We start from the raw sequence: 16537 nt of genomic DNA on the forward strand, positions 1-16537 counted from the left end.
AGTTAGAATGACAACACAGGGAGGAGTCAGAGTGACAAACCGGGGAGGAATAGAGTGACAATACGGCAAGGAGTTAGGGTGACAACACGGGGAGGATATAGAGTGACAACACGGGGAGAAGTTATAGTGACAACATAGGGAGGCGTTAGAGTGACAACCCGGGAAGGAGATAGAGTGACAACACGGGGAGAAGTTAGAGTGACAACATGGGGAGGAGATAGAGTGACAACACGGGGAGGAGATAGAGTGACAACACGGGGAGAAGTTAGTGTGACAACACGGGGAGGAGATTGAGTGACAGCACAGGAAAGGTTAGAGTGACCACACAGGGAGACGTTATAGTGACAACATGGGGAGAAGTTATAGTGACAACTTGGGGAGGAGTTAAGAGTGACAACAAGGAGAGAGTTTAGAGTGACAATAGTGGGTGGAGTTAGAGTGACAACACTGGGAGGAGTTAGAGTGACAACACGCGAAGGAGTTAGAGTGACAACACGGGGAGGAGTTAAAGTGACAACACCAGCGAGGTTAGAGTGACAACATGGGGAGAAGTTAGAGTGATAACACGGGGAGGTGTTAGAGTGACAACACGGGGAGGAGTTAGTGTGACAACACGGGGAGGAGATAGAGTGACAACAGAGGGAGAAGTTATAGTGACAACATGGGGAGAAATTATAGTGACAGCATGGGAAGGAATTAGAGTGACAACACGGAGAGGTGTTACAGTTTGAACACGGGAAAGAGTAGAGTGACAACACGGGGAGGATATAGAGTGACAACACGGGGAGAAGTTATAGTGACAACATAGGGAGGCGTTAGAGTGACAACCCGGGAAGGAGATAGAGTGACAACACGGGGAGAAGTTAGAGTGACAACATGGGGAGGAGATAGAGTGACAACACGGGGAGGAGATAGAGTGACAACACGGGGAGAAGTTAGAGTGACAACGTAGGGAGGAGTTAGAGTGACAACACTGGGAGGAGTTAGAGTGACAACACGGGAAGGAGTTAGTGTGACAACAGGGGGAGATGTTAGAGTGACAACATGGGGAGAAGTTAGAGTGACAACACAGGGAGGAGTTAAAGAGACAACACAAGCGAGGTAAGAGTGACAACACGGCGAGGAGTTAGAGTGACAACATGGGGAGAAGTTAGGGTGTCAACACGGGACGAGATAGTGTGACAACACGGGCAGGAGATAGAGTGAAAACTTGGGGTGAAGTTAGAGTGACAACATGGGGAGGAGTTAGAGTGACAACACAGGGAGGAATTAGATTGACAACACTGGGAGGAGTTAGAGTGAGAACACGGGGAGGAGTTAGAGTAACAACACGGGGAGGAGATGGAGTGACAACACGGGGATGAGTTAGAGTGACTACACAGGGAGGAGTTAGAGTGACAACACGTGGAGCAGAAAGAGTGACAAATCGGGGAGAAGTTAGAGTGACAACACGGGAAGGAGTTAGAGTGACAACACGGGAAGGAGTTAGAGTGACAACACGGGGAGGAGTTAGAGTGACAACACAGGAGAGGTTAGAGTGACAACACGGGGAGAAGATATAGTGACAACATGGTGAGGAGATAGAGTGACAAAAGGGGGAGAGGTTAGAGTGACAACACTGGGAGGAGTTAGAGTGACAACACGGGAGCGGTTAGAATGACAACATGGGGAGGAGTTAGAGTGAGAACACTGGGAGGAGTTGGAGTGACAACATGGAGAGGAGTTAGATTGACAATACTAGGAGGAGTTAGAGTGACAACACGGGGAGGAGATAGAGTGACAACCTGGGGAGGAGGCAGAGTGACAACACGGGGAGAGGTTAGAGTGACAACACTGGGAGGAGATAGAGTGACAACACGGGGAGGAGATAGAGTGAGAACATGGGGAGGAGTTAGAGTGACAACGCGGAGAGAGGTTAGAGTGACAATACTGGGTGGAGTTAGAGTGACAACACTGGGAGGAATTAGAGTGACAACACGGGAAGGAGTTAGTGTGACAACAGGGGGAGATGTTAGAGTGACAACATGGGGAGAAGTTAGAGTGACAACACGGGGAGGAGTTAAAGAGACAACACAAGCGAGGTTAGAGTGACAACACGGCGAGGAGTTAGAGGGACAACACGGGGAGAAGTTAGAGTGACAACACTGGGAGGAGTTAGAGTGACAACACAGGGAGGCGTTACAGTTTCACCACGGGAAGGAGTTAGAGTGACAACACAGGAGAGGTTAGAGTGACAACATGGGAGAGGTTAGAATGACAACATAGGGAGGAGTTAGAGTCACAACACGGCGAGGAGTTAGATTGTCAACATGGGGAGAAGTTAGGGTGTCAACACGGGGACGAGATTGTGTGAAAACGTGGGGTGAAGTTAGAGTGACAACATGGGGAGGCATTAGAATGACAACACGGGGAAGAGGTTAGAGTGACAACACGGGGTGGAGTTATAGTGACAACATGGGGCGCAGATAGAGTGACAACACGGGGAGGAGTTAGATTGACAACACTGGGAAGAGTTAGAGTGAGAACACCGGGAGGCTTTTGAGTGACAACATGGGGAGGAGTTAGAGTGACAACACGGGGGGAGTAAGAGTGACAACACACGGAGGAGTTAGAGTGACAACACGGGGAGGAGTTAGAGTAACAACACGGGGAGGAGCTAGAGTGACAACACGGAGATAAGTTACAGTGACAACACAGGGAGGAGTTAGAGAGACAACACATGGAGGAGATAGAGTGACAACACGGGGATAAGTTAGAGTGACAACACAGGGAGGAGTTAGAGTATCAACACGGGGTAGAGGAAGAGTGACAACACGGGGAGAAGTTAGAGTGACAACACGGGGAAGAGATAGAGTGACAACGCGGGGAGGAGTTACAGGGACAACATGGAGAGAAGTTAGAGGGACAACACGGGGAGAAGTTAGAGTGACAACATGGGAAGGAGTTAGAGTGACAACATGGGAAGGAGTTAGAGTGACAACACGGGGAGGAGTTAGAGTGACAACACGGGGAGGAGTTAGAGTGACAACACAGGAGAGGGTAGAGTGACAACAAGGGGAGAAGAGATAGTGACAACATGGTGAGGAGTTAGAGTGACAACACCGGAGAGGTTAAAATGACAACATGGGGTGGAGTTAGAGTGAGAACACTGGGAGGATTTGGAGTGACAACATGGAGAAGAGTTAGACTGACAATATTAGGAGGAGTTAGCGTGACAACACGGGGAGGAGATAGAGTGGCAACCTGGGGAGGAGAGAGAGTGACAACACGGGGAGAGGTTAGAGTCACAACACTGCGAGGAGATAGAGTGACAACACGGGGAAGAGATAGAGTGAGAACATGGGGAGGAGTTAGAGTGATAACAGGGAGAGAGGTTAGAGTGACAATACTGGGTGGAGTGAGAGTGACAACACTGGGAGGAGTTAGAGTGACAACACGGGAAGGAGTTAGAGTGACAACTTGGGAAGGAGTTAGAGTGACAACACGGGGAGGAGTTGGAGTAACAACACGGGGAGGAGTTGGAGTGACAACACGGGAAGGAGCTGGAGTGACAACACGGGGAGGAGTTAGAGTGAGAACACGGGGAGGAGTTAGAGTGACAACACGGGGAGGAGTTAGAGTGAGAACACGGGGAGGAGTTAGAGTGACAACACGGGGAGGAGATAGAGTGACAACACAGGGAGGATTTACAGGGACAACACGGAGAGAAATTAGAGGGACAACACGGGGAGGAGTTAGAGTGACAACACGGGGAGGAGTTAGAGTGACAACACGGGGAGGAGTTAGAGTGACAACACGGGAAGGGGTTAGAGTGACAACACGGGGAGGATTTGGAGTGACAACATGGGAAGGAGATAGAGTGACAACTTGGGAAGGAGTTAGAGTGACAACACGGGGAGAGCTTAGAGTGACAACACAGGAGAGGTTAGAGTGACAACACAGGGAGAGGTTATAGTGACAACATGGGGAGCAGTTATAGTGACAACATGGGGAGGAGTTAGAGTGACGATACTGGATGGAGTTAGAGTGACAACACTGGGAGGAGTTAGAGTGACAACACGGGAAGGAGTTAGAGTGACAACGGGGGAGACGTTAGAGTGGCAACATGGGGAGAAGATAGAGTGACAACACGGGAGGCGTTAGAGTGACAACACGGGGAGGCCTTAGAGTGACAACATGGGGAGGAGTTAGAGTGACAACCGGGGGAGGAGTAAAAGTGACAACACGGGAGAAGTTAGAGTGATAACACGGGGAGGAGATAGAGTGACAACCCTGGGAGGAGTTAGACTGACAACACGGGGAAGAGTAAGTGTGACAACACGGGGAGAGTTTTGAGTGACAACACGGGGAGGAGTTAGAGTGACAACACGGGGGGAGTAAGAGTGACAACACGGGGAGGAGTTAGAGTGACAACACGGGGAGGAGTTAGAGTAACAACACGGGGAGGAGCTAGGGTGAAAACACAGGGATAAGTTAGAGTGACAACGCAGGGAGGAGTTAGAGTGACAACACGTGGAGGAGATAGAGTGACAACACGGGGATAGGTTAGAGTGACAACACAGGGAGGAGAAAGAGTGACAACACGGGGAGACATTAGAGTGACGACACGGGGAAGAGTTGGAGTGACAACACGGGACGGGGTAAGAGTGACAACACGGGGAGGAGTTAGAGTGACAACATGGGAAGGAGTTAGAGTGACAACATGGGAAGGAGTTAGAGTGACAACACGGGGAGGAGTTAGAGTGACAACACAGGAGAGTTTAGAGTGACAACACGGGGAGGGGTTAGAGTGACAACACAGGGAGGAGATAGAGTGACAACACGGGAGAGGTTAGAATGACAACATGGGGAGGAATTAGAGTGACAACACGGGGAGGAGATAGAGTGACAACACGGGGATAAGTTAGAGTGGCAACACAGGGAGGGGTTAGAGTGACAACACAGGGAGGAGATAGAGTGACAACACGGGGAGGAGATAAAGTGACAAGACGGGGAGGAGATAGAGTGACAACATGGGGAGAGGTTAGCGTGACAACATGGGGAGAGCTTAGAGTGACAATACAGGGAGGAGTTAGAGTGACAACACAGGAAGGAGATAGAGTGACAACAAGGGGAGGAGTTAGAGTGACAACACGGGGAGAGGTTAGAGTGACAATACGGGGAGGAGTTAGTGTGACAACAAGGGGAGGAGATAGAGTGACAACACAGGAGAGATTAGAGTGACAACACAGGGAGAAGTTATAGTGACAACATGGGAAGAAGTTAGAGTGACAATACTGGGTGGATTTAGAGTGACAACACTGGGAGGAGTTAGAGTGACAACACAGGAAGGAGTTAGAGTGACAACAGGGGGAGAAGTTAGAGTGACAACACTGGGAGGAGTTAGAGTGAAAACACGGGAGAGGTTAGAATGACAATATTAAGAGGAGTTAGAGTGACAACACGGGGAGGAGATGGAGTGACAACACGGGGAGGAGATAGAGTGACAACCCTGGGAGAAAACTGAGTGGCAACACGGGGAGAGTTTAGAGTGACAACACTGGGAAGAGATAGAGTAACAACACGAGGAGGAGATAGAGTGAGAACATGGGGAGGAGTTAGAGTGACAACACAGGGAGGAGTTAGAGTGACAACACGGGGAGGAGTTAGAGTGACAACACGGGAAGGGGTTAGAGTGACAACACGGGGAGGATTTGGAGTGACAACATGGGAAGGAGATAGAGTGACAACTTGGGAAGGAGTTAGAGTGACAACACGGGGAGAGCTTAGAGTGACAACACAGGAGAGGTTAGAGTGACAACACAGGGAGAGGTTATAGTGACAACATGGGGAGCAGTTATAGTGACAACATGGGGAGGAGTTAGAGTGACGATACTGGATGGAGTTAGAGTGACAACACTGGGAGGAGTTAGAGTGACAACACGGGAAGGAGTTAGAGTGACAACGGGGGAGACGTTAGAGTGGCAACATGGGGAGAAGATAGAGTGACAACACGGGAGGCGTTAGAGTGACAACACGGGGAGGCCTTAGAGTGACAACATGGGGAGGAGTTAGAGTGACAACCGGGGGAGGAGTAAAAGTGACAACACGGGAGAAGTTAGAGTGATAACACGGGGAGGAGATAGAGTGACAACCCTGGGAGGAGTTAGACTGACAACACGGGGAAGAGTAAGTGTGACAACACGGGGAGAGTTTTGAGTGACAACATGGTGAGGAGTTAGAGTGACAACACGGGGGGAGTAAGAGTGACAACACGGGGAGGAGTTAGAGTGACAACACGGGGAGGAGTTAGAGTAACAACACGGGGAGGAGCTAGGGTGAAAACACAGGGATAAGTTAGAGTGACAACGCAGGGAGGAGTTAGAGTGACAACACGTGGAGGAGATAGAGTGACAACACGGGGATAGGTTAGAGTGACAACACAGGGAGGAGAAAGAGTGACAACACGGGGAGACATTAGAGTGACGACACGGGGAAGAGTTGGAGTGACAACACGGGACGGGGTAAGAGTGACAACACGGGGAGGAGTTAGAGTGACAACATGGGAAGGAGTTAGAGTGACAACATGGGAAGGAGTTAGAGTGACAACACGGGGAGGAGTTAGAGTGACAACACAGGAGAGTTTAGAGTGACAACACGGGGAGAAGTTATAGTGACAACATGGTGAGGAGATAGAGTGACAACAGGGGGAGAGGTTAGAGTGACAACACTGGGAGGAGTTAGAGTGACAACACGGGAGAGGTTAGAATGACAACATGGGGAGGAATTAGAGTGACAACACGGGGAGGAGATAGAGTGACAACACGGGGATAAGTTAGAGTGGCAACACAGGGAGGGGTTAGAGTGACAACACAGGGAGGAGATAGAGTGACAACACGGGGAGGAGATAAAGTGACAAGACGGGGAGGAGATAGAGTGACAACATGAGGAGAGTTTAGAGTAACAACACGGGGAGAAGTTATAGTCACAACATGGGGAGGAGATAGAGTGACAACACGGGGAGAGGTTAGAGTGACAACATGGGGAGAGGTTAGCGTGACAACATGGGGAGAGCTTAGAGTGACGATACAGGGAGGAGTTAGAGTGACAACACAGGAAGGAGATAGAGTGACAACAAGGGGAGGAGTTAGAGTGACAACACGGGGAGAGGTTAGAGTGACAACATGGGGAGAGGTTAGCGTGACAACATGGGGAGAGCTTAGAGTGACGATACAGGGAGGAGTTAGAGTGACAACACAGGAAGGAGATAGAGTGACAACAAGGGGAGGAGTTAGAGTGACAACACGGGGAGAGGTTAGAGTGACAATACGGGGAGGAGTTAGTGTGACAACACGGGGAGGAGATAGAGTGACAACACAGGAGAGATTAGAGTGACAACACAGGGAGAAGTTATAGTGACAACATGGGAAGAAGTTAGAGTGACAATACTGGGTGGATTTAGAGTGACAACACTGGGAGGAGTTAGAGTGACAACACAGGAAGGAGTTAGAGTGACAACAGGGGGAGAAGTTAGAGTGACAACACTGGGAGGAGTTAGAGTGAAAACACGGGAGAGGTTAGAATGACAATATTAGGAGGAGTTAGAGTGACAACACGGGGAGGAGATGGAGTGACAACACGGGGAGGAGATAGAGTGACAACCCTGGGAGGAAACAGAGTGGCAACACGGGGAGAGTTTAGAGTGACAACACTGGGAGGAGATAGAGTAACAACACGAGGAGGAGATAGAGTGAGAACATGGGGAGGAGTTAGAGTGACAACACGGAGAGAGGTTAGAGTGACAATACTGGGTGGAGTTAGAGTGACAACACTGGGAGGAGTTAGAGTGACAACACGGGAAGGAGTTAAAGTGACAACACAAGCGAGGTTAGAGTGACAACATGGGGAGAAGTTAGAGTGACAACACGGGGAGGCGTTAGAGTGACAACACGAGGAGGAGTTAGAGTGACAACCTGGGGAGGAGTAAAAGTAACAACAAGGGAGAGATTAGAGAGATAACACGGGGAAGAGATAGAGTGACAACACTGGGAGGAGATAGAGTGAGAACATGGGGAGGAGTTAGATTAACAACACGGGGAGGAGTAAGAGTGCCAAAACGGGGAGGAGTTGGAGTAACAACACGGGGAGGAGTTAGAGCGACAACACGGGGAAGAGTTAGAGTGACAACACGGGAAGGAGTTAAAGTGACAACACAAGCGAGGTTAGAGTGACAACATGGGGAGAAGTTAGAGTGACAACACGGGGAGGCGTTAGAGTGACAACACGAGGAGGAGTTAGAGTGACAACCTGGGGAGGAGTAAAAGTAACAACAAGGGAGAGATTAGAGAGATAACACGGGGAAGAGATAGAGTGACAACACTGGGAGGAGATAGAGTGAGAACATGGGGAGGAGTTAGATTAACAACACGGGGAGGAGTAAGAGTGCCAAATCGGGGAGGAGTTGGAGTAACAACACGGGGAGGAGTTAGAGCGACAACACGGGGAAGAGTAAGAGTGAAAACACGGGGACGAGTTACAGTGACAACACAGGGGGAATAAGAGTGACAACACGGGGAGGAGTTAGAGTGACAACACGGGAGGAGTTAGAGTCACAACACGGGGAGGAGCTAGAGTTACAACACGGGGATAAGTTAGAGTAACAACACAGGGAGAAGTTAGAGTGACAACACGGGGAGGAGAAAGAGTGACAACATGGGGATAATTTAGAGTGACAACACAGGGAGGAGTTAGAGGACAACACGGGGAAGAGAAAGAGTGACAACATGGGGATAATTTAGAGTGACAACACAGGGAGGAGTTAGAGGACAACACGGGGAAGAGAAAGAGTGACAACACGGGGATAAGTTAGAGTGGCAACACAGGGGGGGTTAGAGTGACAACACGGGGAGGAAAAAGAGTGACAAAACGGGGAAGAGATAGAGTGACAACACGCGGAGGAGATAGAGTGACAAGACGGGGAGGAGATAGAGTGACAATATGGGGAGAGGTTAGAGTGACAACACGGGGAGAAGTTATAGTCACAACATGGGGATGATATAGAGTGACAACACGGGGAGAGGTTAGAGTGACTACACGGGGAGGAGTTAGTGTGACAACACAGGGAGGAGTTAGAGTGACAACACAGGAGAGTTTAGAGTGACAACACGGGGAGAAGTTATAGTGACAACATGGTGAGGAGATAGAGTGACAACAGGGGGAGAGGTTAGAGTGACAACACTGGGAGGAGTTAGAGTGACAACACGGGAGAGGTTAGAATGACAACATGGGGAGGAGTTAGAGTGACAACACGGGGAGGAGATAGAGTGACAACACGGGGATAAGTTAGAGTGGCAACACAGGGAGGGGCTAGAGTGACAACACAGGGAGGAGATAGAGTGACAACACGGGGAGGAGATAGAGTGACAAGACGGGGAGGAGATAGAGTGACAACATGAGGAGAGGTTAGAGTAACAACACGGGGAGAAGTTATAGTCACAAGATGGAGAGGAGATAGAGTGACAACACGGGGAGAGGTTAGAGTGACAACATGGGGAGAGCTTAGAGTGACAACACAGGGAGGAATTAGAGTGACAACACAGGAAGGAGATAGAGTGACAATACGGGGAGGAGTTAGTGTGACAACACGGGGAGGAGATAGAGTGACAACACAGAGAGATTAGAGTGACAACACAGGGAGAAGTTATAGTGACAACATGGGAAGAAGTTAGAGTGACAATACTGGGTGGATTTAGAGTGACAACACTGGGAGGAGTTAGAGTGACAACACAGGAAGGAGTTAGAGTGACAACAGGGGGAGAAGTTAGAGTGACAACACTGGGAGGAGTTAGAGTGACAACATGGGAGAGGTTAGAATGACAATATTAGGAGGAGTTAGAGTGACAACACGGGGAGGAGATGGAGTGACAACACGGGGAGGAGATAGAGTGACAACCTTGGGAGGAAACAGAGTGACAACACGGGGAGAGTTTAGAGTGACAACACTGGGAGGAGATAGAGTAACAACACGAGGAGGGATAGAGTGAGAACATGGGGAGGAGTTAGAGTGACAACACGGAGAGAGGTTAGAGTGACAATACTGGGTGGAGTTAGAGTGACAACACTGGGAGGAGTTAGAGTGACAACACGGGAAGGAGTTAAAGTGACAACACAAGCGAGGTTAGAGTGACAACATGGGGAGAAGTTAGAGTGACAACACGGGGAGGCGTTAGAGTGACAACACGAGGAGGAGTTAGAGTGACAACCTGGGGAGGAGTAAAAGTAACAACAAGGGAGAGGTTAGAGAGATAACACGGGGAAGAGATAGGGTGACAACACTGGGAGGAGATAGAGTGAGAACACGGGGAGGAGTTAGAGTAACAACACGGGGAGGAGTAAGAGTGACAAAACGGGGAGGAGTTGGAGTAACAACACGGGGAGGAGTTAGAGCGACAACACGGGGAAGAGTAAGAGTGAAAACACGGGGACGAGTTAGAGTGACAACACAGGGGGAGTAAGAGTGACAACACGGGGAGGAGTTAGAGGACAACACGGGGACGAGAAAGAGTGACAGCATGGGGAGAATTTAGGGTTACAACGTGGGGAGGGAGTAAGAGTGACAACATGGGGAGGCATTAGAATGACAACACGGGGAAAAGGTTAGAGTGACAACACGGGGAGGAGTTATAGTGACAACATGGGGAGGAGATAGAGTGAAACATGGGGAGGAGTTAGATTGACAACACTGGAAGGAGTTGGAGTGAGAACACGGGGAGGAGTTAGAGTGATAACACGGGGAGGAATAGAGTGACAACTCGGCGAGGAGTTAGGGTGACAACACGTGGAGGAGAAAGAGTGACAACATGGGGAGAAGTTATAGTGACAACATAGGGAGGAGAGAGAGTGACAACACGGGGATAAGTTAGAGTGGCAACACAGGGGGGGTTAGAGTGACAACACGGGGAGGAAAAAGAGTGACAAAACGGGGAAGAGATAGAGTGACAACACGCGGAGGAGATAGAGTGACAAGACGGGGAGGAGATAGAGTGACAACATGGGGAGAGGTTAGAGTGATAACACGGGGAGAAGTTATAGTCACAACATGGGGATGATATAGAGTGACAACACGGGGAGAGGTTAGAGTGACAACATGGGGAAGAGTTAGTGTGACAACACGGGGAGGAGTTAGAGTGACAACACAGGAGAGTTTAGAGTGACAACACGGGGAGAAGTTATAGTGACAACATGGTGAGGAGATAGAGTGACAACAGGGGGAGAGGTTAGAGTGACAACACTGGGAGGAGTTAGAGTGACAACACGGGAGAGGTTAGAATGACAACATGGGGAGGAGTTAGAGTGACAACACGGGGAGGAGATAGAGTGACAACACAGGGATAAGTTAGAGTGGCAACACAGGGAGGGGTTAGAGTGACAACACAGGGAGGAGATAGAGTGACAACACGGGGAGGAGATAGAGTGACAAGACGGGGAGGAGATAGAGTGACAACACGAGGAGAGGTTAGAGTAACAACACGGGGAGAAGTTATAGTCACAACATGGGGAGGAGATAGAGTGACAACACGGGGAGAGGTTAGAGTGACAACATGGGGAGAGCTTAGAGTGACAACACAGGGAGGAATTAGAGTGACAACACAGGAAGGAGATAGAGTGACAACAAGGGAAGGAGTTAGAGTGACAACACGGGGAGAGGTTAGAGTGACAATACGGGGAGGAGTTAGTGTGACAACACGGGGAGGAGATAGAGTGACAACACAGAGAGATTAGAGTGACAACACAGGGAGAAGTTATAGTGACAACATGGGAAGAAGTTAGAGTGACAATACTGGGTGGATTTAGAGTGACAACACTGGGAGGAGTTAGAGTGACAACACAGGAAGGAGTTAGAGTGACAACAGGGGGAGAAGTTAGAGTGACAACACTGGGAGGAGTTAGAGTGACAACATGGGAGAGGTTAGAATGACAATATTAGGAGGAGTTAGAGTGACAACACGGGGAGGAGATGGAGTGACAACACGGGGAGGAGATAGAGTGACAACCTTGGGAGGAAACAGAGTGACAACACGGGGAGAGTTTAGAGTGACAACACTGGGAGGAGATAGAGTAACAACACGAGGAGGAGATAGAGTGAGAACATGGGGAGGAGTTAGAGTGACAACACGGAGAGAGGTTAGAGTGACAATACTGGGTGGAGTTAGAATGACAACACTGGGAGGAGTTAGAGTGACAACACGGGAAGGAGTTAAAGTGACAACACAAGCGAGGTTAGAGTGACAACATGGGGAGAAGTTAGAGTGACAACACGGGGAGAAGTTAGAGTGACAACACGGGGAGGCCTTAGAGTGACAACACGAGGAGGAGTTAGAGTGACAACCTGGGGAGGAGTAAAAGTAACAACAAGGGAGAGGTTAGAGAGATAACACGGGGAATAGATAGGGTGACAACACTGGGAGGAGATAGAGTGAGAACACGGGGAGGAGTTAGAGTAACAACACGGGGAGGAGTAAGAGTGACAAAAAGGGGAGGAGTTGGAGTAACAACACGGGGAGGAGTTAGAGCGACAACACGGGGAAGAGTAAGAGTGAAAACACGGGGACGAGTTAGAGTGACAACACAGGGGGAGTAAGAGTGACAACACGGGGAGGAGTTAGAGGACAACACGGGGACGAGAAAGAGTGACAGCATGGGGAGAATTTAGAGTTACAACGTGGGGAGGGAGTAAGAGCGACAACATGGGGAGGCATTAGAATGACAACACGGGGAAAAGGTTAGAGTGACAACACGGGGAGGAGTTATAGTGACTATAGTGACTATAGGAGACTATAGTGACACGGGGAGGAAAAAGAGTGACAAAACGGGGAAGAGATAGAGTGACAACACGCGGATGAGATAGAGTGACAAGACGGGGAGGAGTTAGAGTCACAACACGGGGAGGAGCTAGAGTGACAACACGGGGATAAGTTAGAGTAACAACACAGGGAGAAGTTAGAGTGACAACACGGGGAGGAGAAAGAGTGACAACATGGGGATAATTTAGAGTGACAACACAGGGAGGAGTTAGAGGACAACACGGGGACGAGAAAGAGTGACAGCACGGGGAGAATTTAGAGTTACAACTTGGGGAGGGAGTAAGAGTGACAACATGTGGAGGCATTAGAATGACAACACGGGGAAAAGGTTAGAGTGACAACACGGGGAGGAGTTATAGTGACTACATGGGGAGGAGATAGAGTGAAACATGGGGAGGAGTTAGATTGACAACACTGGAAGGAGTTGGAGTGAGAACACGGGGAGGAGTTAGAGTGATAACACGGGGAGGAATAGAGTGACAACTCGGCGAGGAGTTAGGGTGACAACACGTGGAGGATATAGACTGACAACACGGGGAGAAGTTATAGTGACAACATAGGGAGGAGAGAGAGTGACAACACGGGGATAAGTTAGAGTGGCAACACAGGGGGGGTTAGAGTGACAACACGGGGAGGAAAAAGAGTGACAAAACGGGGAAGAGATAGAGTGACAACACGCGGAGGAGATAGAGTGACAAGAGGGGGAGGAGATAGAGTGACAACATGGGGAGAGGTTAGAGTGACAACACGGGGAGAAGTTATAGTCACAACATGGGGATGATATAGAGTGACAACATGGGGAGAGGTTAGAGTGACAACACGGGGAGGAGTTAGTGTGACAACACGGGGAGGAGTTAGAGTGACAACACAGGAGAGTTTAGAGTGACAACACGGGGAGAAGTTATAGTGACAACATGGTGAGGAGATAGAGTGACAACAGGGGGAGAGGTTAGAGTGACAACACTGGGAGGAGTTAGAGTGACTACACGGGAGAGGTTAGAATGACAACATGGGGAGGAGTTAGAGTGACAACACGGGGAGGAGATAGAGTGACAACACGGGGATAAGTTAGAGTGGCAACACAGGGAGGGGTTAGAGTGACAACACAGGGAGGAGATAGAGTGACAACACGGGGAGGAGATAGAGTGACAAGACGGGGAGGAGATAGAGTGACAACATGAGGAGAGGTTAGAGTAACAACACGGGGAGAAGTTATAGTCACAACATGGGGAGGAGATAGAGTGACAACACGGGGAGAGGTTAGAGTGACAACATGGGGAGAGCTTAGAGTGACAACAAAGGGAGGAATTAGAGTGACAACACAGGAAGGAGATAGAGTGACAACAAGGGGAGGAGTTAGAGTGACAACACGGGGGAGAGGTTAGAGTGACAATACGGGGAGGAGTTAGTGTGACAACACGGGGAGGAGATAGAGTGACAACACAGGAGAGATTAGAGTGACAACACAGGGAGAAGTTATAGTGACAACATGGGAAGACGTTAGAGTGACAATACTGGGTGGATTTAGAGTGACAACACTGGGAGGAGTTAGAGTGACAACACAGGAAGGAGTTAGAGTGACAACAGGGGGAGAAGTTAGAGTGACAACACTGGGAGGAGTTAGAGTGACAACACGGGAGAGGATAGAATGACAATATTAGGAGGAGTTAGAGTGACAACACGGGGAGGAGATGGAGTGACAACACGGGGAGGAGATAGAGTGACAACCTTGGGAGGAAACAGAGTGACAACACGGGGAGAGTTTAGAGTGACAACACTGGGAGGAGATAGAGTAACAACACGAGGAGGAGATAGAGTGAGAACATGGGGAGGAGTTAGAGTGACAACACGGAGAGAGGTTAGAGTGACAATACTGGGTGGAGTTAGAGTGACAACACTGGGAGGAGTTAGAGTGACAACACGGGAAGGAGTTAAAGTGACAAAACAAGCGAGGTTAGAGTGACAACATGGGGAGAAGTTAGAGTGACAACACGGGGAGGAGTTGGAGTAACAACACGGGGAGGAGTTAGACCGACAACACGGGGAAGAGTAAGAGTGAAAACACGGGGACGAGTTAGAGTGACAACACAGGGGGAGTAAGAGTGACAACACGGGGAGGAGTTAGAGTGACAACATGGGAGGAGTTAGAGTAACAACACGGGGAGGAGCTAGAGTGACAACACGGGGATAAGTTAGAGTAACAACACAGGGAGAAGTTAGAGTGACAACACGGGGAGGAGAAAGAGTGACAACATGGGGAGAAGTTAGAGTGACAATACTGGATGGAGTTAGAGTGACAACACTGGGAGGAGTCAGAGTGACTACACAGGAAGGAGTTAGAGTGGCAACACAGGGAGGAGTTAGAGTGACAACACGGGGAGGAGTTAGATTGACAACACGGGGAGGAGTTACAGGGACAATGCGGGGAGAAGTTAGAGGGACCACACGGGGAGGAGCTAGAGTGACAACACGGGGAGGAGTTAGATGACAACATGGGGAGAAGTTAGGGTGTCAACACAGGGACGAGATGGTGTGACAACACGGGGAGGAGATAGAGTGAAAACCTGGGGTGAAGTTAGAGTGACAACATGGGGTGGAGTTAGAGTGACAACACATGGAGGAGTTAGAATGGCAACACGGGGAGTGGTTAGAGTGACAACGTGGGGAGGGAGTTAGAGTGACAACATGGGGAGGCATTAGATTGACAACACGGGGAAAAGGTTAGAGTGACAACATGGGGAGGAGTTAGATTGACAACACTGGGAAGAGTTAGAGTGAGAACACGGGGAGGAGTTAGAGTGACAACAAGGGGAAGAGTAAGAGTGACAACAAGGGGAGGCTTTTGAGTGACAACACGGACAGGAGTTAGAGTGACAACACGGGGGGAGTAAGAGTGACAACACGCGGAGGAGTTAGAGTGACAACACGGGGAGGACTTAGAGTGACAACACGGGAAGGAGCTAGAGTGACAACACGGAGATAAGTTAGAGTGACAACACAGGGAGGAGTTAGAGTGACAACACATTGGGGAGATAGAATGACAACATGGGGAGTGGTTAGAGTGACAACGTGGGGAGGGAGTTAGAGTGACAACACATGGAGGAGATAGAATGACAACATGGGGAGTGGTTAGAGTGACAACATGGGGAGGAGTTAGAGTGACAACACATGGAGGAGTTAGAATGACAACAAGGGGAGTGGTTAGAGTGACAACGTGGGGAGGGTGTTAGAGTGACAACACATGGAGGAGTTAGAATGACAACACGGGGAGTGGCTAGAGTGACAACGTGGGGAGGGAGTTACAGTGACAACATGGGGAGGCATTAGATTGACAACACGGGGAAAAGGTTAAAGTGACAACACGGGGAGGAGTTATAGTGACAACATGGGGAGAAGTTACAGTGGCAACACGGGGAGGAGTTAGATTGACAACACTGGGAAGAGTTAGAATGAGAACACGGGAAGGAGTTAGAGTGACAACACGGGGAAGAGTAAGAGTGACAACACGGGGAGGCATTTGACTGACAACACGGGGAGGAGTTAGAGTAACAACACGGGGGGAGTAAGAGTGACAACACGCAGAGGAGTTTGAGTAACAACACAGGAAGGAGTTAGAATGACAACACGGAGATAAGTTAGAGTGACAACACGGGGAAGAGTAAGAGTGACAACACATGGAGGAGATAGAATGACAA

At 49.6% G+C, this 16537-nt stretch overlaps 1 protein-coding gene across 2 annotated transcripts in view; it reads right to left on the reverse strand.

The window, feature by feature from the left end:
• The window catches only part of cd82b (CD82 molecule b), an 865856-nt gene that overhangs the window by 74456 nt on the left and 774863 nt on the right, over positions 1-16537 (reverse strand). The gene's annotated exons all lie outside the window — the stretch shown is intronic.

The sequence above is a fragment of the Carcharodon carcharias genome, chromosome 10 (genome assembly GCF_017639515.1).
Source record: "Carcharodon carcharias isolate sCarCar2 chromosome 10, sCarCar2.pri, whole genome shotgun sequence".
Lineage (NCBI taxonomy): Eukaryota > Metazoa > Chordata > Chondrichthyes > Lamniformes > Lamnidae > Carcharodon > Carcharodon carcharias.